We start from the raw sequence: 27912 nt of genomic DNA, 5'->3' as shown, positions 1-27912 counted from the left end.
AATACACCACCTTAACAAATTGAAAAATAAAAACCATATGATTTTCTCAATAGATGCAGAGAAAGCCTTTGACAAAATTCAACATCCATTTATGATAAAAACTCTCCAGAAAGCAGGAATAGAAGGAACATACCTCAACATAATAAAAGCTATATATGACAAACCCACAGCAAACATTATCCTCAATGGTGAAAAATTGAAAGCATTTCCTCTAAAGTCAGGAACTAGACAAGGGTGCCCACTTTCACCATTACTATTCAACATAGCTTTGGAAGTTTTGGCCACAGCAATCAGAGCAGAAAAAGAAACAAAAGGAATCCAAATTGGAAAAGAAGAAGTAAAACTCTCACTGTTTGCAGATGACATGATCCTCTACATAGAAAACCCTAAAGACTCCACCAGAAAATTACTAGAACTAGTCAATGACTATAGTAAAGTTGCAGGATATAAAATCAACACACAGAAATCCCTTGAATTCCTATACACTAATAATGAGAAAACAGAAAGAGAAATTAAGGAAACAATTTCATTCACCATTGCAATGGAAAGAATAAAATACTTAGGAATATACCTACCTAAAGAAACTAAAGACCTATATATAGAAAACTATAAAACACTGGTGAAAGAAATCAAAGAGGACACTAATAGGTGGAGAAATATACCATGTTCATGGATTGGAAGAATCAATATAGTGAAAATGAGTATACTACCCAAGGCAATTTATAGATTCAATGCAATCCCTATCAAGCTACCAACAGTATTCTTCACAGAGCTAGAACAAATAATTTCACAATTTGTATGGAAATACAAAAAACCTCGAATAGCCAAAGCGATCTTGAGAAAGAAGAATGGAACTGGAGGAATCAACCTACCTGATTTCAGGCTCCGCTACAAAGCCACAGTTATCAAGACAGTATGGTACTGGCACAAAGACAGAAATATAGATTAGTGGAACGAAATAGAAAGCCCAGAGATAAATCCACACACATATGGACACCTTATCTTTGACAAAGGAGGCAAAAATATACAATGGATTAAAGACAATCTCTTTAACAAGCGGTGCTGGGAAATCTGGTCAACCACTTGTAAAAGAATGAAACTAGAACACTTTCTAACACAATACACAAAAATAAACTCAAAATGGATTAAAGATCTAAACGTAAGACCAGAAACTATAAAACTCCTAGAGGAGAACATAGGCAAAACACTCTCTGAAATACATCACAGCAGGATCCTCTATGACCCACCTCCCAGAATATTGGAAATAAAAACAAAAATAAACAAATGGGACCTAATTAACCTTAAAAGCTTCTGCACATCAAAGCAAACTATTAGCAAGGTGAAAAGACAGCCTTCGGAATGGGAGAAAATAATAGGAAATGAAGCAACTGACAAACAACTAATCTCAAAAATATACAAGCAACTCCTACAGCTCAACTCCAGAAAAATAGATGACCCAATCAAAAAATGGGCCAAAGAACTAAATAGACATTTCTCCAAAGAAGACATACAGATGGCTAACAAACACATGAAAAGATGCTCAAAATCACTCATTATCATAGAAATGCAAATCAAAACCACTATGAGGTACCATTTCACGCCAGTCAGAATGGCTGCAATCCAAAAGTCTACAAATAATAAATGCTGGAGAGGGTGTGGAGAAAAGGGAACCCTCTTACACTGTTGGTGGGAATGCAAACTAGTACAGCCACTATGGAGAACAGTGTGGAGATTCCTTAAAAAACTGGAAATAGAACTGCCTTATGATCCAGCAATCCCACTGCTGGGCATACACACTGAGGAAACCAGAAGGGAAAGAGACACGTGTACCCCAATGTTCATCGCAGCACTGTTTCTAATAGCCAGGACATGGAAGCAACCTAGATGTCCATCAGCAGATGAATGGATAAGAAAGCTGTGGTACATATACACAATGGAGTATTACTCCGCCATTAAAAAGAATAGAATGAATCAGTTCTAATGAGGTGGATGAAACTGGAGCCTATTATACAGAGTGAAGTAAGCCAGAAAGAAAAACGCCAATACAGTATACTAACGCATATATATGGAACTTTGAAAGAAGGTAACAATAACCCTGAGTACGAGACAGCAAAAGAGACACTGATGTATAGAAGAGTCTTATGGACTCTGTGGGAGAGGGAGAAGGTGGGAAGATTTGGGAGAATGGCATTGAAACATGTAAAATATCATGTATGAAAAGAGTTGCCAGTCCAGGTTTGATGCATGACACTGGATGCTTGGGGCTAGTGCACTGGGACGACCCAGAGGGATGCTATGGGGGGGAGGAGGGAGGAGGGTTCAGGACGGGGAGCACATGTATACCTGAGGCGGATTCATTTTGATATTTGGAAAAACTAATACAATTATGTAAAGTTTAAAAATAAAATAAAATTAAAAAAAAATCCACAGGAGGCTTGACTCCCTTTAGGCCACTCAGTGGTCTCCAAGAAATACCCGTCGGGACTCGAGAGCAGAGCAGAGTCCTTTCCTTCCTCTCGAGATGAGGTCTGACTCCTCGGGTGCGTCTAAAATGCAACCCCGAGATCTCTGTCGCCCCTGGAGAGGAACATTAGGTCCTGGACACAAGCTTAGATGAGGTCTCTTTTGCCCTGAAGTGACTCGAGAGCAATCCCTAGCTCTCTCTCGTAACTCCAATGGAAGATTGGACTACCCTGGGCCAACACAAGAGGAAGCCTGAATTCCCCATCATAACTCGAGAATCCCGCCGAAACTCGAGAAAAACCACATGGTTACCCCATCATCGCAAGATGAGGCCCTTGCCCGCTACAGCGTCTAAAGAGAAGTCCCAGGTTTCTTCTTGAAGTGTTTTCACACTTCAAGTGTGAAAACTTGGCACCCTTGATGCGATTCCAAAAGTTCCCCGACACCCTGGTCTCTCTCGAGGGGAACACCGAGGTTCCCGGTACGACTTCATCTGAGCCACTTCTCCCCTCCTGATTGTGACTGGAGGGTCGACTCCCGTGCTTTGTCTGGAAGGGGTTCCCAACCTTCCCGGCGCACCTCAGGATGAGGCCGGTCTAACGAGAATATTTGAGACGTAGCTTCATGGGTGGTAACACATGCTGAAAGACCCCGATTCCCCGGTCCACTCTTGATAAGAACCCGATGCCCGGACACCTCTTGAAAGGCAACCCTGTGGAAGAAGCCACAACACGAAGGGGCACTGACACCCTCGTGCATCGTCCGGAAAAACCCCCAGATTCCAAACACAGTTCGATAAGTTGCCTGTCACCCCGTGAATAACTCGAGAGGCAAGCGGAGTTCCATTCCTCCACACAAGACGAGGCCTGACTCTCCTGTCCCAACTCTGCAGGGACCCTGCGATCAGAGTCAGAAATGGAGACGAACCCTGAGGTTCCTGCCTCCACTCGAGATGAGGCCCTCTTCTATTGCACCAAACCCAGTGGAGTCCCGAGAGGGCCCTCCCAACTCCAGGGTATCCTTGACTTCTCAGAGGCACACTGAGAAGCTCCCTGAGGCCACCGGCACTAGTCGAGGGAACCCAGGGTTTACTGCCGTGACCCAAGAAACACCTTGAAAGTCCTTCTTTAACGGTTCTTGAGGCCCGATACACCTTCCATGACTCTAGAGCAATGACGCGCTCCCCCTCGCAATGCGCATGGAGACCTGACTTCCCAAGCGCCACATGAGAGGCACCCTGAGCTCCCCGTAGTACCTCATGAGAAACCCCACACTGGCGCTGCAGCTCGAGAAAACCCACGAGACGCCCCCTTCATCGCGAGATGATGGCCTTCTTTTCCTGCATGGCCTGGAGAGCAATCACGAGTCCTCTCTCCAAACTCCACAGGAGGCTTGACTCCCTTTAGGCCACTCAGTGGGCTCCAAGAGATACCCGTTGCAACTCGAGAGGAGAGCGGAGTCCTTTGCTTCCCCTCGAGACAAGGACTGACTCCCCGGGTGCATCAGGAAAGCAACCCCGAGATCCCTGTCCCCCCTGGAGACGAACATTATGTCCTGGACACAAGCCTAGATAAGGTCTCTTTTGCCCTGCAGTAACTCAAGCGCAATCCCTAGCTCTCCCTCGCAACTCGAATGGAAGACTGGACTTCCCTGGGCCAACACAAGAGGAAGCCTGAATTTCCTGACCTAACTCGAGAATCCCGCCACAACTCGAGAAAAACGACGTGGTTAACCCGTCACCACAAGATGAGGCCCTTGCCAGCTACAGCGTCTCAAGAGAAGTCTCACGTTCCATCTTGAAGTTTGAAATGGTACTTAGCACTTTTGATGTGACTCCAAAAGTTCCCCGACATCCCAGTTTTACTCGAGGGGAACATCGAGGTTCCCGGCACCACTTCATCTGAGCCCCTTCTCCCCTCCTGATCGGGACAAGAGGGTCGATTCACTTGCTTTGTCTGAAAGGGTTACCGACCTTCCTGGTGCACCTCAGGTTGAGGTCCGTCTCAAGAAGAAATTCGAGACGTAGGCTTGTGGGTGGTGCCACATGCCGAAAGACACTGATTTCCTGGTCTGCTCTTGATAAAAATCTGAAGGCTGGATACCTCTTCGAAGGCAACCCTGTGTATGAAGGCAAAAAACGAAGGGGAACTGACACCCCCATGCATCGTCCGGATAAAACCGCAGGTTCCACACACAGCTCGACAAGTGGCCTGTTATCCGGTGAACAACTCGAGAGTCCAGTGGAGTTCCATTCCTCCACACAAGACGAGGCCTGACTCTCCTGTCCTAACTCTGTAGGGACTCTGTGTTCAGAGTCAGAAATGGAGAGCAACCCTGAGGTTCCTGCTTCAAATCGAGATGAGGCCCTCTTCTGACAAGGTCCAGCCTCGGCTGGTCCAGGGTTTTCGAAGGGGAGACAGAGTAGGCGACCTATTGATTTATTTATCGAAGATATAAAGAGTAATAGAATGAGGATAGCTCAGTAGGAAAATTTAGTGGAGAAAAGAACCTGAGTAGCTTGGTTTATGCGGAAAATCAGTATAACCCGTGACACCAGGTTAGCTCTGACCACGGAGGCCGCAGGCTCCCTCTCGAATAGCGAAAAGTGCCCCACCTTAGACACCTTCTCAAGTGGTCTTCGAAGCCCAGGCAAATAAATGGTCGCAGAGGATATCCGCGCTCCAGATGGACACTCATCTGAAAATTGAGGGGAAGAATGACATTAGGAGACTAAGCGTTGGCAATCAAGGCCCGTAGCTTTATTTTCAACAGGTGTTTTTATACCCTAAGTTACACATAGAGGATAATGGGGATGCAAAGACAGCAGCCTTTGATCCTTATCAAAAACCAGAGTTTCTGTCCTGCAAATGTATCATATACAAATGGTTTAGGTGATTTACATCATCTTCTAGCCAGAAGACCTATTAACATTTTATGACTCTTGACAAAGACTTATCAACCGTAAGACTTATTTTCTCTAAGAGTAATTATTTTAAGGTTTGGCCCCATCTTTCAAAGATAAAATTGCATTCCTATAGGGCAGATGTGTAATGGGCTTACAACAAAGGAAATAATTTATTACCTTAAGGGTCTAAAGTTAGTAACACCAAGGCCACTACTTATTTCTTCTGCATACCAACTATATTAATTAATACACATTCAAGGATACAATTCAGGGGATGTGGAAACTTGGCAACAAGCATTGGTTCATCAATGAAATCTTTTACTAGTTTTATTCTGACAGTTTCTAACTCTCTGAGAGGCTCTAAGCTATTTGAATATCTTAAGCTTCCCGTGCCTCTCGAGGCTTGGAGACTGTAAACAATTGTATGCATTGCTGTAGGAGACCGGGTAAACTTGTCAGGCGAGTTAGAGAGCCATCTGACGTGTTTGGATTTAAACACTCCTAATTGCCCAGGAACTTTATTAATTGGAGCTGTAAGTTAGCTCTTTGACAGAGAGAGTGAGATGGTGGTGGGGGACAGCCCCCAGTAAAGTCAGAGGTGAGAGCACAAAGCAATAAAGTAGGCAGACTCTGGTTTTGGGGGGTAGATGCTCAAGAATATCCGGGAGGACTCCCGAGGCTCGATCCCGCCTTTGTGTATGCCCAGCCTCCTTCCTCATGACCTTTGTCACGAGTGGAATGTCTCTCGCCGGCTCCCGGCATCTCCCCGTTTTTTCTTTCTTAAAACAGCCAGATGTAGCTCAGTCTCGAGCCTCTGGTTACTCTGCCGAAGAATCCTGACAATACAAGGAAGAATGATTATGAGAAGCAGAATTAAAGCAGCCACCGCAGCATAGCTAAAGACATTAGACAGAATATTCTTTCCTGAGATGTAGTTAGGGAAAGTATGGAAGAAATCATTTGCTGTTCCAGCAGCAGTAAAATCTAATCGGGAGTGCTCCATGGTTGCTATTTGATAGTGAAGTTTCCCTACGTCTCAACCAATGTCAGAGCTGTTCCAGATACCTGAAATATGGTTTTTAATCTTTTCCCATTCAAAATCTGTCTCATTTACTTTCAGGGGTGTTACACATATCCACCGATAGTCAGCATGACAAGACAATGCCATTTTCACCTTTAAAGCCTGCAATTCAGTCCCAATATGTATTACTGCTTCCTCTAGGGCGTCTACCCTCATTTCTAATTTTCTCTCTATAGCTTCCTGTGTTGCCAATGTTAAAGAAACATTTTTGGACATAGAATCAACATATTGAGCAGTATGTACTTGTTGAGTCAATGATATTGCTGCCACAGTAACAGAAGTGATTGCACTTATCAAAGCTGCTGTTCCCAAGATAATTAAGCCCACAAACCGTCGTGTTTGCATTAAATCCTGTAGTTGTTGTAATACAGCAAGACCATAATTCAATAAGTGGTTACATCATAAGATAAGGTGGATGTTGTAGCATTACAAAGGAGCAAACATTATATTGAGGGTTTAAACAAGATGAACCAGGGAGCAGCTGTAGGCGTCGGCCCGGGGGAGCAGTGTCCCCAGCATCAGGAGGCAGAACGCGAGCGGCAGGCTGTGGGCCAAGGCGCCTATGGTGGGCGGAGGGGCAGGGTTCGTGGTTTAGGGCTAGCCGCCACCGCTTGGGCTCAGGGCGGTCCCCTCTCGCCAGTGGGGCCACGCTGGTCTGGACGGCACTCCGCGGGCGCGCTTTCCTCTCTGTCCCTCACTTGCTGCACAGACTTCTTTGCTCTAGATCACGGGGTGCAGAGAGGTGGGTGCGAGGTGCTGCTGGTGGTGCGGAGGCGAGAGCTGGCTGGGGGAGGGGGAGCGAGCGAGTGCGCGCGCCGCGAACCTGGTCTTTGGGGAATGTGACATGACGAATTTGTCTGAGATCCAAACCGGAGAATCTGCATTCTGTAGAAATATACAAGCATACCCTCTCCCACAAGTTAGCAACACATCTGGCCTTTTTCACTCTCCCGTAAGGAGGCCTTTTTACTTGACCAGGGGCCGAGTCGTAGCCTGTAATTCAGGCATCTAGTGTCTCATCATTGTAGTCTGTCCCCATGTGTTTACGTTTAAGTGATTAATTACAATTGGAACATAACTTCACTATTTGTCTAGCTGTTTCCCTATGGATATGTTAATTTAGGTCTAATGTTTAGTTTAGGTCTCTGTATAAATTTAAGTAATAAATGTATAACCTCCTTATCTCATTTTGGTATACAGGTATACAGATATACCTAAATGCAAAATGCATTTATATATGTATTTATATATGGCAACAAGTATAAAGTTATTGACATATAATATATATAAATCAATATACTTGAATTAATCTTTATAATTAATATATTAATTAATATATATTACAACAATACAACACATACACAGCTAATACCAACCAACACAAACCAATATACTGTAATAATACATGTCACACATTTATAATTATACAGTATATAGAACATATATCATCACAGCACATCAATCCATACCAATTAATATCAGCCACACACACATTATATTACTGCCATATATATTTAATTATACAGTATATATATATGTGTGTGTGTATATAGTATACATATTAATTTATATACAAATTAATTAAGTATAGATCTATAAATAGAATTAGGTGTACCTTTATTATATTTTATTTATACCCATACCTAATTAGGCAAACTGTAATTAGGCAAATACATTTATATTATGTATTTATAACAATATATAAAGTATTGTTAAATATACCACCTGTACAGCATCTCCACCCCACATACCACTTTCTCTAATCCCACCAACTCATTTTCAGTATTATGTGTTGGCCAGGAGCTGGGCCAGTCTTTCCCAGCAATGTTAAGAGACGTCTGTTCCTGTGTCTAATAGCCCTGGCGTTTTATTCTCTTGAATTAAAAGATCTTTTAAAGGCCTTGGAACTGTAATTTCCTGCACCCAAAAGGCTAGATCACTAGATCCAAATGTTTTGTGGCTCTTAGATTGAGAAGTCAAGTTTTTCCTTGTCTGATAGTAAGGTAAAAGTAAAAGCTGTGTTACTCTTTGACCTTTATTAATTTGTACAGTTTTGATAGGCAGTGAGATCAAGACTTTAATTTCTCAATATCATCAGAATCTACTACACCATGCACCAGCGAAATTTCTTTTCTTTCTTTTTTTTTATTTAATTTTTTTTTTTTTAAAGAAAGCAAGCTACGCCCCAGGACAAATCTTACAATGTCCTCAGATAGGGGGCCAGCCACTCCGGTTGGAATTGGAGTAAGCGGCACATCAGGGGTTAATATTGTTATTAAATCTCCTTGCCTTTTCGCTTTTCTCCTAGCCTGGGTGAGACCCCCCCTGAGGGAGTTTTCTCCAAGGAGCACGCTCTGCATATTGTGTACTAAAAGCTCCTTTGTTTAAAAAACTTTTTATCTTCCTCAGTCTTAGGCAACACTTTGGGAGGCTTTGGGGGCAAAGTGGGGAACTCCTGGGTCCTGGGAGGAACAATCGAAGGCGGTGGCAGTCGCCTTAAATCAGAAAGTGGTGGATAAGTTTTTTAAAGGTTTGCGCAGAGGGGGAGGGAGCTCGCCAGGGCTCTCGGCCGCAGCGTCCTGTAAGCCCTCTCCTTCCTCGGGAGGTAGACCACTTTCTCCCTCCTTTTTTTTTTTTCAATGGCAGAAAATATGATCTGTGCAGTAAATGGAGACTCACCACCATCCACCTCTATAGCCTCCCCCATAGTCTATTTAACAGCCTCGTGACGGAGGTCCAGGACATTTCTAATCATATTCCACAGTCAATAAATATTTGTCTATTCTTAGATGCAGAGAAATCCATTTTTAATTTTTTTTTAATTTTAGAGAATATTTTTATTTATTTTGTAACCTCTTTACCCTGGCTAAACTGCAGAGGGGACTAGAAAAGAAGCCTCAAGGTGAGGATCAAGTTCATCCTTGGGACTAGAGAAAATCCTTCTCCGGGAACCTCCTAGCGGTGGCCCTTTACCCCGACATGGAGGAGGAGGCATAGGGGGATGGGAGCGTCCCGAAGTTTTCCTCTTCTGTTCCGGAGATCCTTTAACTGTTTGGTAACTAAATCTTATGAACTGTCTGATCGGGGATGTTTCCCTCAACCTCCTAGGAGCGGATGGTCTGATTAGGGATGTTTTCTTAAACTTTTAGGAGCATCTATAGCTTAAAAAAAAAAAAAAAATCCTCATCAGAATGGCATCGAGCTGCTGTTTCCTCTAAACCTTTTTCAAATTGAGGGGAGAGCTGATCTTTCTTTTCATCCCTATCTTTTACATGCTCATTGGCAGTCATAGCAGCTAGCCATTCATTTAGCTGTCGATAGCTAGGTATAGCCTCTTCATTTTCACTTTTCTTTATAACAGGTACCTTTTCAGATTTGCTTTTTTGTTTAACAGGTACTTTTCCAACTTTACTTTCCTCGTTAACAGGTACCTTTTCAAATTCATGAGCTGGATCTAAAACATCTCTAGTCATATTCCACAGAGGAAAGGTGTAAGTAGGGATTTTTTCCAAACCTTGCTGAGCACAATAAGCTCTTAGCTGTTTTCCTAGTTTTTTCAAGATATCTAGGTTAACAGTGCCTTGTTGTAGAAACCAAGGGCAGTGGTCTTGTACAAATGTAAAAAATGATTGAATGGAAGATTTTTTAACCTTGATTCTTCTTTTACTTAATAACTGTAAAATTACTCCTATAAAGAGCTGTCTTTCATTTGATTCAGTGTTGCCCATGTCAGAAACTTAAGGATAGTAAAAGATTTTGCTTTTAGCTATCTAAAGATTAGGCCTTTTTTGTCAGCCTTTTTAGAAACCGTTTTTTCTCTCTAACTCTTCAACACTTCCCACTCCTCTCGCCCTGTCTATTCTACAAGGGGATCTGCAGCCCCCTAAGTGGGATCCTATCTGTCCCCAAAACTGAACACTGGGGGAATGGGGTTGGGGATTTACCTTCGAAATGCCTGTCTCGGGCGCCACCTGCAGAGGTCCAGCCCCAGCTGATCCAGGGTATTCGAAGGGAAGATGGAGTAGGCGACCTATTTATATATTTATTTATTCATCAAAGATATAAAGTGTAATAGAATGAGGATAGCTCAGTAGGAAAATTCAGTGGAGAAAAGCAGCTGAGTAGCTTGGTTTATGCGGAAAATCAATATAACCCGTGACACCAGGTTAGCTCTGACCACGGAGGCTGCAAGTGCCCTCTAGAATAGAGGAAGGTGCCCCACCTTAGACACCTTATCGAGTGGGTCTTCGAAGCCCAGGCAAATAAATGGTCGCAGAGGATATCCGCGCTCCAGATGGACACTCATCTGAAAATTGAGGGGAATAATGACATGGGGAGACCAAGCGTTGGCGAGCAAGGCCCGTAACTTTATTTTCAACACAGGTTTTAATACCCTAAGTTACACATAGAGGATAATAGGGGATGCAAAGTCAGCAGTCTTTAATCCTTATCAAAAACCAGGGTTTCTTTTCTGCAGATTTATCGTATAAACATGGTTTAGATGATTTACATCATCTTCTGGCCAGAAGACCTATTAACATTTTATGACTCTTGACAAAGACTTATCAACCATAAGAGTTATTTTCTCTAAGAGTAATTGTTTAAGGTTTGGCGCCATCTTTCGAAGATAAAATTGCATTCCTATAGGGAGGATGTGTAATGGGTTTACAACAAAGAAAAGAATTTATTACCTTAAGGGTCTAAAGTTACCAACATCAAGGCCACTACTTATTTTTTCTACATACCAACTCAATTAATTAGCACACATTCAAGGATACAATTCAGGGGATGTGGAAACTTGGCAAAAAGCATTGGTTCATCAATGAAATCTTTTACTAGTTTTATTCTGACAGTTTCTAACTCTCTGAGAGGCTCTAAGCTATTTGAATATCTTAAACTTCCCGTGCGTCTCGAGGCTGGGAGACTGTACACAGTCGTATGTATAGCTGTAGGAGACCGGGTAAACTTGTCAGGCGAGTTAGAAAACCATCTGAGGGGTTTGGATTTAAACACTACTAATTGCCCAGGAACATTATTAGTTGGAGCTGTAAGTTAGCTCTTTGACAGAGAGAGTGAGATGGTGGTGGGGGACATCCCCAGTAATGTCAGAGGTGAGAGAACAAAGCAATAAAGAAGGCAGACTTTGGTTTTTGGGGGTAGATGCTCAAGAATATACGGGGGAACTCCCGGAGGCTCGATCCCGCCTTTGCGTATGCCGAGACTCTTTCCTCATGACATTTGTCAAGAGTGGAATGTCTCTCGCTGGCTCCCGGCAATCTTCCATTGCACCAAACGCAGTGGAGTCCCGAGAGGCCCCTCCCAACACCACAGTATCAGTGTCTTCTCAGAGGCACCCTGAGCAACTCCCTGAGGTCACCGGCACAAGTCGAGGGAACACAGGGTATCCTGCCGCAACCCGAGAAAGACCTCAAGAGTCCGTCTTCAACGCGTCTTGAGGCCGGATTCCCCTACCATGACTCGAGAGCAATGACACGCTCCCCCTCGCCATGCGCATGGACACCTGACTTCCCTGGCGCCACATGAGAGGCTTCCTGAGCTCCCCGTCATACCTCGTGAGAAACACCACACTGGCGCCACAGCTCGGGAAAACCCACGAGACGCCACCGTCATCGCGAGATTGGGGACTTCTTTTCCTGCCTGACCTGGAGAGCAATCCCTGGTCCTTTCTCCAAACTTCACAGGAGGCTTTACTCCCTTTAGGCCACTCAATGGGCTCCAAGAGATACCTGTCGCGACTTGAGAGGAGAGCAGAGTACTTTGTTTCCCCTCGAGACGAGGCCTTACCTCGGGTGAGTCTGGAATGCAACCCCGAGATCCCTGTTGCCCCGGAGAGGAACATTATGTCCTGGACAAAAGCCTAGATGAAGTCTATTTTGCCCTACAGTGACTCGAGAGCAACACCCATCTCTCCCTCGCAATTCGAATGGAAGATTGGTCTTCACTGGGCCAACACAAGAGGAAGTCTGAATTTCCCGTTGTAACTCGAGAATCCCGCCGCAACTCTTAAAAACCACGTGGTTCCCCATTCATCACAATATGAGGCCTTTGCCCGCTACAGAGTCTCAAGAGAAGTCCCATGTTTCGTCATAAAGTTCGAAATGCTACTTGGCACCCTTGATGCGACCCCAAAAGTTCCCCAATATACTGGTCTCACTCCAAGGGAACACCGAAGTTCCTGGCACCACTTCATTTGAGCCCCTTCTCCGCTCCTGATCACGGCAGGAAGGTCGATTCCCCTGCTTTGTCTAGAAGGGGTTCCCGACCTTCATGGCGCACCTCAGGATGAGGCCAGTCTCACGAAGAAATTCGAGACGTAGCCTCGTGTTGGCGCCACGTGCCGAAAGACCCCGATTTCTCGGTCTTGCTCTTGATAAGAACCCGATGCCCGGACACCTCTTCTAAGGCAACCCTGTGGATGAAGGCACTACACGAGGGGGCACTGGCAACCCTGTTCATCGTCCGGAAAATCCCACAGGATCCACATACAGCTCCACAACTGGCCTGTCACCCCTTAAACAACGAGAGAGGCAAGCGGAGTTCCCTTCCTCAGACAAGACGAGGCCTGAGTATCCAATCCCAACTCTGCAGGCACGCTTCGATCTGAGTCAGAAATGGAGAGGAAACCTGAGGTTCCTGCCTCAACCTGAGATGAGGCCCTCTTCCATTAAAACAAACCCAGTGGAGTCTCGAGAGGCCACTCCCATCTCCACAGTATCCCTGACTTCTCATAGGCATTCTGAGAAGCTCCTTGAGGCCACCGGCAAACGTCGAGGGAAATAAGGGTTTCCTGCCACAACCGAAGAAAGACCTCGAGAGTCCTTCTTCAATGTGTCTTGAGGTCAGATTCCCCTACCATAGCTCGAGAGCAATAATGCGCTCCCCCTCGCCACGCACATGGAGACCTGACTTCCCTGGCGCCACACGAGAGGCTCCCTGAGCTCCCCGTCGTACCTCGTGTGAAACCCCACACTGGCGCCGCAGCTCGAGAAAACCCACAAGATCCCTCCGTCATCGCGAGATGAGGGCCATCTTTTCCTGCATGGCCTGGAGAGCAGTCCCAAGTCCTCTCTCCAAACTTCACAGGAGGCTTGACTCCCTTTAGGCCACAAAGTGGGCTCCAAGAGGTGCCCGTCGCGACTCGAAAGGAGAGCGGAGTCCTTTGCTTCCCTTCGACATGAGGCCTGACTCCCTGGGTGAGTCTGGAATGCAAACCTGAGATCCCTGTGGCCCTTGGCGAGGAACATTAGGTCCTGGACACAAGCCTAGATGAGGTCTCCTTTGCCCTGCAGTGACTCGAGCGCAACCCCCAGCTCTCCCTCGCAACTCGAATGGATGATTGGACTTCCATGGCCCAACACAAGAGGAAGCCTGAAATCCCCGTCGTAACTCGAGAATCCCGCCGCAACTCGAGAAAAACCACGTGGCTCCCCCGTCATCGCAAGATGAGGCCCTTGGCCGCTACAGCGTATCAAGAGAAGTCCCACGTTCCATCCTGAAGTACAAAACGGTACTTGGCACCCTTGATGCGACCCCCAAAGTTCCCTGACATACCGGTCTCACTCGAGGGAAACACCAAAGTTCACGGCACCACTTCCTGTGAGCCCCTTCACCCCTCCTGATCGCGACAGAAGGGTCGATTCCCATGTTTTGTCTGCAAGGGGTTCCCGACGTTCCCCGCGAACCTCCGGATGAGGCCGCTCTCATGAGGAAATTCGAAAAGTAGCCTCATGGTTGGTGCCATATGCTGAAAGATCCCGAATTCCTGGTCCACTCTAGATAAGAACCTGACGCCCGGACATCTCTTCGAAGGCAACCCTGTGGATGAAGGCACAACACGAAGGGACACTGACATCCCCATGCATCGTCTGGAAAAACCCGCAGATTCCACTCACAGCTCCAAATGTGGACTGTCACCTCGTGAACAACTCGAGAGGCAAGTGAAGTTGCATTCCTTCACACAAGACGAGGCCTTACTCTCCTGTCCCAACTCTTCAGGGACCCTGCAATTGGAGTCAGAAATGGAGAGGAACCCTGAGGTTCCTGCCTCAACTAGAGAAGAGGCCCTCTTCCATTGAACCAAACTCAGTGGTGTCCCGAGAGGCCCCTCCCAACACCACAGTATCCCTGAATTCTCAGAGGCTCCCTGAGAAGCTACCTGAGGTCACTGGCACAAGTCGAGGGAACCCAGAGTTTCCTGAAGTAACCCGAGAAAGACTTGGAGAGTCCTTTTTCAACGTCTCTTGATGCCCGATTCCCCTACCATGACTCCAGAGCAAGGACGCGCTCCCCTCGCCACACGCAGGAAAACTGACTTCCCTAGTATCACACAAGAGGCTCCCTGAGTACCCCATCGTACCTCGTGAGAAAACCCACATTGGCGCCGCAGTTCGAGAAAAACCACAAGATGCCCCCGTCAAGGAGAGATGGGGGCCTTCTTTTCCGGCCTGACCTGGAGAGCAATTCCTGGTCCTCTCTCCAAACTTCACAGGAGTATTGACTCCCTTTAGGCCACTCAGTTGGGTCCAAGAAATACCCGGTGCGACTAGAGAGGAGAGCGGAGTCCTTTGCTTCCCTGGAGACGAGGCCTGACTCCCCGGGTGAGTTTGGAATGCAACCCCGAGATCCCTGTCGCCCCTGGAGTGGAACATTATGTCCTAGACACAAGCCTAGATGAGGTCTATTTTGCCCTACAGTGACTCGAGAGCAACCTCCATCTCTCCCTCACAATTTGAATGGAAGATTGGTCTTCCCACGGTCAACACAAGAGGAAGTCTAAATTTCCCATCGTAATTCGAGAATTCAGCCTCAAGTCTTAAAAACCATGTGGTTCCCCCTTCATGGCAATATGAGGCCCTTGCCAGCTAGAGTCTCAAGAGAAGTCCCACGTTCCATCTTAAAGTTCAAAATGCTACTTGGCACCCTTGATGCGACACCAAAGTTCCCGAACATACCGGTCTCACTCCAGGGGAACTCCGAAGTTCCCGGTGTCTCCAGGGAAGACCCATGTTCCGCCCTGAAGGGCGAAACGGTACTTGACACCCTTGATGCGACCGCAAAAGTTCCCCGACACGCTGGGTTCCCTCGAGGGGAACACCGAGGGTCCCGGCACCACTTCATCTGAGCCCCTTCTCCCCTCCTGATCGCGACAGGAGAGTCGATTCCCCTGCTTTGTCTGGAAGGGGTTCCCGGCCTTCCTGGCGCACCTCAGGATGAGGCCGGTCTCAGGAGGAAATTCGAGACTAGCCACGTGTGAGGTGCCACGTGCCGAACGACTCCGATTTTCCGGTCCGCTCTTGATAAGAACCCGATGCCCAGACACCTCTTCGAAGGCAACCCTGTGGGTGAAGGCACAACATGTAGGGGCACTGACACCCCCGTGCATCATCCGGAAAAACCCGCAGGGTCTACACACAGCTCGACAAGGGGCCTGAGACTCCCGGAACAACTCGAGAGGCAACCAGAATTCCATTCCTCAGACAAGACGAGGCATGACTCTCCAGTCCCAACACTGCAGGGACCATGCAGTCGGAGTCCGAAACCGAGAGGAAGACTGAGGTTCCTGCCTCCCCTCGAGATGAGGCCCTCTTCCATTGCACCGAACCCAGCAGAGTCCCGAGAGGCCCTGCCAACTACACAACATCCCTCACCTCTCAGAGGCACCCTGGGAAGTTCCCTAAGGTCCCCTGCAGAAGTCGAGGGAAATGAGGGTTTCCTGCCGCAACCCGAGAAAGACCTCGAGAGTCCTTCTTCAACGCCTCTTGAGGACCTAGCCGTTTCCCATGACTCGAGAGTGATGACCAGCTCCCCCTTGCCATGCGCATGGAGACCTGACTTCCCTGGCGCTGCACGAGAGGCTCCCTGAGGTCCTCGTCGTGCCTCGTGAGAAAACCCCCATGGGCGCAGCAGCCTGAGGAAACCCATGAGACGCCCCCGTCATCGCGAGATGAGGGCCTTCTTTTCCTGCCTGGCCTGGAGAGCAATCCCGAGTCCTCTCTCCAAACTGAAGAGGAGGCTCGACACCCTTGAGTCCACTCAGTGGGCTCCAAGAGATCCGTGTCGCGACTTGAGAGGAAAGCGGAGTCCTTTGCTTCCCCTCCAGGCGAGTCCTGACCCCCCGGGGGAGTCTGGAATGGAAACCCGTGATCCCTGTCTTCCCTTGAGAGGAATATTAGGTCCTGGACACACGCCTCGATGAGGTCTCTTTGGCCCTGTAGTGACTCGAGCAGAACCCCCAGCTTTCCATCGCAACTCGAATTGAAGATTGGGCTTCCCAGGGCCAACCCAAGAGGAAGCCTGAAATTCCTGTCGTTTTCGAGAATCCCGATGCAACTCAAGAAAAACGACGTGGTTCCAACGTCTTCACAGGATGAGGCCCTTGCCCGCTACAGCGTCTCCAGGGAAGTCCCATGTTCCGTCCTGAAGTGGGAAACGGTACTTGGCTCCCTTGATGCGACCCCTAAAGTTCCCTGAAACGCCGGGTTCCCTCGAGTGGAACACCTAGAGTCCCGGCCCCACTTCATCTGAGCCCCATCTCCCCTCCTGATCGCGACAGGAGAGTCGATTCCCCTTCTTTGTGTGGAAGGTGTTCCCGGCCTTCCCGGCGCACCTCAGGATGATGCTGGTCTCACGAGGAAATTCGAGATGAGCCACGTGGGTGGTGCCACATGTCGAACGACCCCGATTTCCCGGTCCGCTCTTGAAATGAACCCGATTCCCGGACACCTCTTTGAAAGCAACCCTGTGGGGGAAGGCACCAAATGAAGGGGCAATGACACCCCCGTGCATCTTCTGGAAACACCCGCAGGTTCCACACACAGCTCGACAAGGGGCCTGAGACCCACGGAACGACTCGAGAGGCAAGCAGAGTTCCATTACTCAGACAAGACGAGGCCTGACTCTCCTGTCCCAACCCTGCAGGGACCCTGCGGTTGGAGTCAGAGATGGAGAGGAAGCCTGAGGTTCCTGCCTCCAATCGAGATGAGGCCCTCTTTCATTTCGTCAAACCTAGTGGAGTCCCGAGAGGCCCCTCTAACTCCTCAGTATCCCTCACCTCTCAGAGGCACCTGGGAAGTTCCCTAAGGTCTCCGGTAGAGGTCGAGGGAAACGAGTGTTTCCCGCCCCAACCCAAGAAAGACCTCGAGAGTCCTTCTTAAATGCGTCTTGAGGCCCTAGTCCCTCCCATGACTCCAGAGCAATGACGCGATCTGCCTGGCCACACGCATGGAGGCCTGACTTCTCTGGCGCCGCACGAGAGGCTCCCTGAGCTCCCCATCATATCTCGTGAGAAACCCCACACTGGCGCCGCAGCTCGAGAAAACCCATGAGACGCTCCCGTCATCACGAGAGGAGGGCCATCTTTAACTGAATGGTATGCAGATCAAGCGTGAACCTTCTGTCCAAGCTACACAGGACGCTTGACTCCCTTTAGGCCACTCATTGGGCTCCAAGAGTACACGTCGCGACTCGAGAGGATAGTGGAGTCCTTTGCTTCCACTCGAGACGAGGCGTGACCCACCGGGTGAGACTGGAATGCGACCCCGATATCCCTGTTGCCCCTGGAGAGGAACACTACGTCCTGGACCCAAGCCTAGATGAGGACTCTTTGCCCTGAAGTGACTCGAGAGCAACCCCCAGCTCTCTCTGACAAGTTGAATGGAAGATTGGACTTCCTGGGCCAACACAAGAGGAAGCCTGAATTCCCCGTCGTAACTCGAGAATCCCGCCGCAACTCGAGAAAAACCACGTGTTTCCCTCGTCATCGCAATATGAGGCCCTTGCCCGCTAGAGCATCTCCAGAGAATTCCCACGTTCCATCTTGAAGTGCGAAACTGTACTTGGCACCCTTGATGCGACCTAAAAAGTGCCGTGACATACCGGTCTCACTCGAGGGGACCACCGAGGTTCCCGGCACCACTTCATCTGAGCCCCTTCTCCCCTTCTGATCACGACCGGTGGGTCGATTCCCCTGCTTTGTCTGCAAGGGTTCCCTACCTTCCCGGCGAACCTCAGGATGAGGCTGGTCTCCCGAGGAAATTCGAGACGTAGCCTCGTGGGTGGTACCACATGCTGAAAGACCCCAATTTTCTGGTACGCTCTTGAAAAGAACCCGATGCCCGGACACCTCTTTGAAGGCAACCCTGTGGATGAAGGCACAACACGAAGGGGCACTGACACCCCTGTGCATCGTCCGGAAAAACCCGCAGGTTCCACACACAGCTCAACAAGTGGCCTGTCACTCCGTGAACAACTCAAAAGGCAAGCGGAGATCCATTCCTCCACGGAAGACGAGGCGTGACTCTCTTGTCCGTACTCGGCAGGTACTCTGCGACCTGAGTCAGAAATGGAGAGGACCCCTGAGGTTCCTGCCTCCATTCGAGATGAGGCCCTCTTCGATTGCACCAAACCCAGTTGAGTAACGAAAGGCCCCTCCCAAATCCACAGTGTCCCTGACTTCTCAGAGGCACCCTGAGATGTTGCCTGAGGTCACCGACACAAGTCGAGGGAACCCAGGGTTCCCTGCCGCAACCCGAGAAAGACCTCGAGAGTCCTTCTTCAATGCGTCTTGAGGCCCGATTCGCCTACTATGACTCAAGAGAAATCACGCACTCCCCTTCACCACACGCACGGAGACCTGACGTCCCTAGCACCACACGAGAGGCTCTCTGAGCTCCCCGTCATACCTCGTGAGAAATCTGATACTGGCGCCGCAGCTGGAGAAAACCCACGAGACGCCCCCGTCATCGCGAGATGAGGGCCTTTTTTCCTGCATTGCCAGGAAAACAATCCCGAGTCATCTCTCCAAACTCCATAGGAGGCTTCACTCCCTTTACGCCACGCAGTGGGCTCCAAGAGATACCCGTCGCGACTCGACAGGAGAGCGGAGTCCTTTTTTTCCCCTCAAGACGAGGCCTGACTCTCCGGGTGAGTCGAGAATGCAACCCTGAGATCCCTGTCGGCCCAGTAGTGGAACACTAGGTCCTGGACACAAGCGTAGATGAGGTCTATTTTGCCCTGCAGTGACTGGAGAGCAATCCCCAGTTCTAACTTGCAACTCGAATGGAATACTGGATTTTCCTGACGCCACACAAGAGGCTCCCTGAAATCCCTGTGGTACTTCATGAGACACCCCACACTGGCGCCGCAGCTCGAGAAAACCCACGAGACGCCACCGTCATCTCGAGATGAGGGCCTTCTTTTCCTGCATGGCCTGGAGTCCAATCCCGAGTCCTCTCTCCAAACTCCACAGGAGGCTTGACTCCCTTTAGTACACACATTGGGCTCCAAGAGATACCCATCGCGACTCGAGACGAGAGCGGAATTCTTTGCTTACCCTCGAGGTGAGAACTGACTCCCTGGATCAGTCTGGAATGCAAACCCGAGATCCCTGTCGCCCCTGGAGAGCAACGTTAGATCCTGGACACAAGCTTAGATTAGGTCTCTTTTGCCCTGCAGTGACTCTAGCGCAATCCCCAGCTCCCCCTCGCAACCCGAATGGAAGATTGGATTTCAAGGCCAACAAGAGGAAGCCTAAATTCCCGGTCATAACTCGAGAATCCCGCCGCAACTCGAGCAAAACCACGTGGTTCTCCCGTCATCGCAAGATGAGGCCCTTGCCCGCTACAGCGTTTCAAAAGATGTCCCAGGTTCCGTCTTGAAATGCGAAACGGTACTTGGCACCCTTGATGCGACCCCAAAAGTCCCCCAACATGCCGGTCTCACTCAAGGGGAACACCGAGGTTCCCGGCACCACTTCATTTAAGCCCCTTCTCCCCTCCTGATCGTGACCGGTGGGTCGATTCCCCTGCTTTGTCTGCAAGGGGGCCCGACCTTCCCTGCACAACTCAGGATGAGGCCGGTCTCATGGGGAAATTCGATACGTAGCTTTGTGGGTGGTGCCACTTGCTGAAAGACTCCAATTTCCCGGTCCGCTCTTGATAAGAATCCGATGCTCGGACACCTCTTGGAAGGCAGCCTTGAGTATGAAGGTACAACACGAAGGGGCACAAACACACCTGTGCATCATCCGGAAAAACGGGCAGGTTACACACACAGCTCGACAAGTGGCCTGTCACCTCGAGAACAACTCGAGAGGCAAGAGGAGTCCCATCCTCCAGAAAAGACGAGGCCTGACTCTCCTGTACCAACATGCAGGGACCTTGCGATCTGAGTCAGAAATGGAGAGGAACACTGAGGTTCCTGCTTCAACTCGAGATAAGTCCCTCTTACATTCCACCAAATGCAGAGGAGTCTCGAGAGGCCCCTCCAAACTGCACAGTATCCCTGACTTCTCAGAGGCACTCTGAGAAGCTCCCTGAGGTCGCAGGCACAAGTCAAGGGAACCCTGGGTTTTATGCAGTGACCCGAGAAAGACCTCGAGAGTCCTTCTTCAACCCGTCTTGAGGCCCGATTACCCTACCATGACTCGAGAGCAATGACGAACTCCCCCTAGCCATCTCATGGGGACCTGACTTCCCTGGCGCCACACGAGAGGCTCCCTGAGCTCCCTCTCGTACCTCGTCAGAAACCTGGCACTAGCGTGGCAGTCTAGAAAACCCACAAGACGCCGCCGTCATCGCGAGATGAGGGCCTTCTTTTCCTGCATGGCCTGGAGAGGAATCCCGAGTCCTCTATCCAAACAGCACAGGAGGCTTGACTCCCTTTAGGGCACACAGTGGGCTCCAAGAGATACCCATCGCGACTCAAAAGGACAGCGGAGTTCTTTGCTTCCCCTCGAGACGAGGCCTGATTCCCCAGGTGAGTCTGGTATGCAAGCCCGAGATCCCTGTCGCCCCTAGGGATGAACATTAAGTCCTGGACACAAGCCTAGATGAGGTCTATTTTGCCCTGCAGTGACTCGAGGGCAATACCCAGCTCTCCCTTGAAACTCGAATGGAAGATAGGACTTCCCTGGGCCAACACATGAGGAAGACTGTATTCCCCGTCGAAACACGAGAATCCCGCCACAACTCGAGAAACGCTACGTGGTTCCCCCGTCATCGCAAGATGAGGCCCTTGCCCCCTACAGCGTCTCAAGAGAAGTCCCACGTTCCGTCTTGAAGTGCGAAACGGTATTGGCACCCTTGATGCGACCTCAAAAGTTCCTCGACACACTGGTCTGACTCGAGGAGAACACCGAGGTTCCCGGCACCACTACATCTGGGCCCCTTCTCCCCTCCTGATCGCGACAGGAGGGTCGATTCCCCTGTTTTGTCTTGAAGGGGTTCCCGCCTTTCCCGGTGCATCTCAGGATGAGGCCGGTCTCATGAGGATATTCGAGACATAGCCTCGTGGATGGTGACACATGCCGAAAGACCCCGATTTCCCGGTTCGCTCTTGATAAGATCCCAATGCCCGGACACCTCTTTGAAGATAACCCTTTTGATGAAGGCACAACACGAAGGGGCACTGACACCCCCGGGTATCGTCCGCAGAAACCCGCAGGTACCACACACAGCTCGAGAAGTGACCTGTCACCCCGTGAACAACTGGAGAGGCAAGCAGAGTTCCATTCCTCCACACAAGACGAGGCCTGACTCTCCTGTTCGAACTCTGCAGCGAAACTGCGATCCGAGTCAGATCTGGCCCAGGGGAAGTCAGGAGAGGAAACATGAGTTTCCTGCCTCCACTCGAGATGAGGCCCTCTTCCATTGCACCGAACCCAGTGGAGTCCCGAGAGGCCCCTCCCAACTGCACAGTATCCCTGACTTCTCAGAGGCACCCTTAGACCTTCCTGAGATCACCGGCACAAGTCGAGGGAACCAAGGGTTTCCTGCCCCAACCCGTAAAAGAACTCGAGAGTCCTTCTTCAACACGTCTTGAGGTGCGATTCCCCTACCATGCCTCGAGAGCAATGACGCGCTCCCCCTAGCCACGCGCATAGAAACCTGACTTCCCTGGCGCCACAGGAGAGGCTCCCTGAGCTCCCCATTATACCTCGTGAGCAACACCACACTGGAGCCGCAGCTCGAGAATACCCACGAGACGCCCCAGTCCTCACGAGATGAGGGCCTTCTTTTGCTGTATGGCCTGGAGAGCAATCCTGAGTCCTCTCTCCAAACTCCAAAGGAGGCTTGACTCATTTTAGGCCACACAGTGAGCTCCAAGATATACCCGTTGCGACTTGACAGGAGAGCGGTGTCCTTGGCTTCCCCTCGAGACAAGGACTGACTCCCCGGGTGCATCAGGAAAGCAACCCCGAGATCCCTGTCCCCCCTGGAGACGAACATTATGTCCTGGACACAAGCCTAGATAAGGTCTCTTTTGCCCTGCAGTAACTCAAGCGCAATCCCTAGCTCTCCCTCGCAACTCGAATGGAAGACTGGACTTCCCTGGGCCAACACAAGAGGAAGCCTGAATTTCCTGACCTAACTCGAGAATCCCGCCACAACTCGAGAAAAACGACGTGGTTAACCCGTCACCACAAGATGAGGCCCTTGCCAGCTACAGCGTCTCAAGAGAAGTCTCACGTTCCATCTTGAAGTTTGAAATGGTACTTAGCACCTTTGATGTGACTCCAAAAGTTCCCCGACATCCCAGTTTTACTCGAGGGGAACATCGAGGTTCCCGGCACCACTTCATCTGAGCCCCTTCTCCCCTCCTGATCGGGACAAGAGGGTCGATTCGCTTGCTTTGTCTGAAAGGGTTACCGACCTTCCTGGTGCACCTCAGGTTGAGGTCCGTCTCAAGAAGAAATTCGAGACGTAGGCTTGTGGGTGGTGCCACATGCCGAAAGACACTGATTTCCTGGTCTGCTCTTGATAAAAATCTGAAGGCTGGATACCTCTTCGAAGGCAACCCTGTGTATGAAGGCAAAAAACAAAGGGGAACTGACACCCCCATGCATCGTCCGGATAAAACCGCAGGTTCCACACACAGCTCGACAAGTGGCCTGTTATCCGGTGAACAACTCGAGAGTCCAGTGGAGTTCCATTCCTCCACACAAGACGAGGCCTGACTCTCCTGTCCTAACTCTGTAGGGACTCTGTGTTCAGAGTCAGAAATGGAGAGCAACCCTGAGGTTCCTGCTTCAAATCGAGATGAGGCCCTCTTCTGACAAGGTCCAGCCTCGGCTGGTCCAGGGTTTTCGAAGGGGAGACAGAGTAGGCGACCTATTGATTTATTTATCGAAGATATAAAGAGTAATAGAATGAGGATAGCTCAGTAGGAAAATTTAGTGGAGAAAAGAAGCTGAGTAGCTTGGTTTATGCGGAAAATCAGTATAACCCGTGACACCAGGTTAGCTCTGACCACGGAGGCCGCAGGCTCCCTCTCGAATAGCGAAAAGTGCCCCACCTTAGACACCTTCTCAAGTGGTCTTCGAAGCCCAGGCAAATAAATGGTCGCAGAGGATATCCGCGCTCCAGATGGACACTCATCTGAAAATTGAGGGGAAGAATGACTTAGGAGACTAAGCGTTGGCAATCAAGGCCCGTAGCTTTATTTTCAACAGGTGTTTTTATACCCTAAGTTACACATAGAGGATAATGGGGATGCAAAGACAGCAGCCTTTGATCCTTATCAAAAACCAGAGTTTCTGTCCTGCAAATGTATCATATACAAATGGTTTAGGTGATTTACATCATCTTCTAGCCAGAAGACCTATTAACATTTTATGACTCTTGACAAAGACTTATCAACCGTAAGACTTATTTTCTCTAAGAGTAATTATTTTAAGGTTTGGCCCCATCTTTCAAAGATAAAATTGCATTCCTATAGGGCAGATGTGTAATGGGCTTACAACAAAGGAAATAATTTATTACCTTAAGGGTCTAAAGTTAGTAACACCAAGGCCACTACTTATTTCTTCTGCATACCAACTATATTAATTAATACACATTCAAGGATACAATTCAGGGGATGTGGAAACTTGGCAACAAGCATTGGTTCATCAATGAAATCTTTTACTAGTTTTATTCTGACAGTTTCTAACTCTCTGAGAGGCTCTAAGCTATTGGAATATCTTAAGCTTCCCGTGCCTCTCGAGGCTCGGAGACTGTAAACAATTGTATGCATTGCTGTAGGAGACCGGGTAAACTTGTCAGGCGAGTTAGAGAGCCATCTGACGTGTTTGGATTTAAACACTCCTAATTGCCCAGGAACTTTATTAATTGGAGCTGTAAGTTAGCTCTTTGACAGAGAGAGTGAGATGGTGGTGGGGGACAGCCCCCAGTAAAGTCAGAGGTGAGAGCACAAAGCAATAAAGTAGGCAGACTCTGGTTTTGGGGGGTAGATGCTCAAGAATATCCGGGAGGACTCCCGAGGCTCGATCCCGCCTTTGTGTATGCCCAGCCTCCTTCCTCATGACCTTTGTCACGAGTGGAATGTCTCTCGCCGGCTCCCGGCATCTCCCCGTTTTTTCTTTCTTAAAACAGCCAGATGTAGCTCAGTCTCGAGCCTCTGGTTACTCTGCCGAAGAATCCTGACAATACAAGGAAGAATGATTATGAGAAGCAGAATTAAAGCAGCCACCGCAGCATAGCTAAAGACATTAGACAGAATATTCTTTCCTGAGATGTAGTTAGGGAAAGTATGGAAGAAATCATTTGCTGTTCCAGCAGCAGTAAAATCTAATCGGGAGTGCTCCATGGTTGCTATTTGATAGTGAAGTTTCCCTACGTCTCAACCAATGTCAGAGCTGTTCCAGATACCTGAAATATGGTTTTTAATCTTTTCCCATTCAAAATCTGTCTCATTTACTTTCAGGGGTGTTACACATATCCACCGATAGTCAGCATGACAAGACAATGCCATTTTCACCTTTAAAGCCTGCAATTCAGTCCCAATATGTATTACTGCTTCCTCTAGGGCGTCTACCCTCATTTCTAATTTTCTCTCTATAGCTTCCTGTGTTGCCAATGTTAAAGAAACATTTTTGGACATAGAATCAACATATTGAGCAGTATGTACTTGTTGAGTCAATGATATTGCTGCCACAGTAACAGAAGTGATTGCACTTATCAAAGCTGCTGTTCCCAAGATAATTAAGCCCACAAACCGTCGTGTTTGCATTAAATCCTGTAGTTGTTGTAATACAGCAAGACCATAATTCAATAAGTGGTTACATCATAAGATAAGGTGGATGTTGTAGCATTACAAAGGAGCAAACATTATATTGAGGGTTTAAACAAGATGAACCAGGGAGCAGCTGTAGGCGTCGGCCCGGGGGAGCAGTGTCCCCAGCATCAGGAGGCAGAACGCGAGCGGCAGGCTGTGGGCCAAGGCGCCTATGGTGGGCGGAGGGGCAGGGTTCGTGGTTTAGGGCTAGCCGCCACCGCTTGGGCTCAGGGCGATCCCCTCTCGCCAGTGGGGCCACGCTGGTCTGGACGGCACTCCGCGGGCGCGCTTTCCTCTCTGTCCCTCACTCGCTGCACAGACTTCTTTGCTCTAGATCACGGGGTGCAGAGAGGTGGGTGCGAGGTGCTGCTGGTGGCGCGGAGGCGAGAGCTGGCTGGGGGAGGGGGAGCGAGCGAGTGCGCGCGCCGCGAACCTGGTCTTTGGGGAATGTGACATGACGAATTTGTCTGAGATCCAAACCGGAGAATCTGCATTCTGTAGAAATATACAAGCATACCCTCTCCCACAAGTTAGCAACACATCTGGCCTTTTTCACTCTCCCGTAAGGAGGCCTTTTTACTTGACCAGGGGCCGAGTCGTAGCCTGTAATTCAGGCATCTAGTGTCTCATCATTGTAGTCTGTCCCCATGTGTTTACGTTTAAGTGATTAATTACAATTGGAACATAACTTCACTATTTGTCTAGCTGTTTCCCTATGGATATGTTAATTTAGGTCTAATGTTTAGTTTAGGTCTCTGTATAAATTTAAGTAATAAATGTATAACCTCCTTATCTCATTTTGGTATACAGGTATACAGATATACCTAAATGCAAAATGCATTTATATATGTATTTATATATGGCAACAAGTATAAAGTTATTGACATATAATATATATAAATCAATATACTTGAATTAATCTTTATAATTAATATATTAATTAATATATATTACAACAATACAACACATACACAGCTAATACCAATCAACACAAACCAATATACTGTAATAATACATGTCACACATTTATAATTATACAGTATATAGAACATATATCATCACAGCACATCAATCCATACCAATTAATATCAGCCACACACACATTATATTACTGCCATATATATTTAATTATACAGTATATATATATGTGTGTGTGTATATAGTATACATATTAATTTATATACAAATTAATTAAGTATAGATCTATAAATAGAATTAGGTGTACCTTTATTATATTTTATTTATACCCATACCTAATTAGGCAAACTGTAATTAGGCAAATACATTTATATTATGTATTTATAACAATATATAAAGTATTGTTAAATATACCACCTGTACAGCATCTCCACCCCGCATACCACTTTCTCTAATCCCACCAACTCATTTTCAGTATTATGTGTTGGCCAGGAGCTGGGCCAGTCTTTCCCAGCAATGTTAAGAGACGTCTGTTCCTGTGTCTAATAGCCCTGGCGTTTTATTCTCTTGAATTAAAAGATCTTTTAAAGGCCTTGGAACTGTAATTTCCTGCACCCAAAAGGCTAGATCACTAGATCCAAATGTTTTGTGGCTCTTAGATTGAGAAGTCAAGTTTTTCCTTGTCTGATAGTAAGGTAAAAGTAAAAGCTGTGTTACTCTTTGACCTTTATTAATTTGTACAGTTTTGATAGGCAGTGAGATCAAGACTTTAATTTCTCAATATCATCAGAATCTACTACACCATGCACCAGCGAAATTTCTTTTCTTTCTTTTTTTTTATTTAATTTTTTTTTTTTTAAAGAAAGCAAGCTACGCCCCAGGACAAATCTTACAATGTCCTCAGATAGGGGGCCAGCCACTCCGGTTGGAATTGGAGTAAGCGGCACATCAGGGGTTAATATTGTTATTAAATCTCCTTGCCTTTTCGCTTTTCTCCTAGCCTGGGTGAGACCCCCCCTGAGGGAGTTTTCTCCAAGGAGCACGCTCTGCATATTGTGTACTAAAAGCTCCTTTGTTTAAAAAACTTTTTATCTTCCTCAGTCTTAGGCAACACTTTGGGAGGCTTTGGGGGCAAAGTGGGGAACTCCTGGGTCCTGGGAGGCACAATCGAAGGCGGTGGCAGTCGCCTTAAATCAGAAAGTGGTGGATAAGTTTTTTAAAGGTTTGCGCAGAGGGGGAGGGAGCTCGCCAGGGCTCTCGGCCGCAGCGTCCTGTAAGCCCTCTCCTTCCTCGGGAGGTAGACCACTTTCTCCCTCCTTTTTTTTTTTTCAATGGCAGAAAATATGATCTGTGCAGTAAATGGAGACTCACCACCATCCACCTCTATAGCCTCCCCCATAGTCTATTTAACAGCCTCGTGACGGAGGTCCAGGACATTTCTAATCATATTCCACAGTCAATAAATATTTGT

Source organism: Bubalus kerabau, unplaced genomic scaffold (assembly GCF_029407905.1).
Source record: "Bubalus kerabau isolate K-KA32 ecotype Philippines breed swamp buffalo unplaced genomic scaffold, PCC_UOA_SB_1v2 scaffold_37, whole genome shotgun sequence".
Taxonomy (NCBI): Eukaryota; Metazoa; Chordata; class Mammalia; order Artiodactyla; family Bovidae; genus Bubalus; species Bubalus kerabau.
This window is presented reverse-complemented; position numbering follows the sequence as displayed.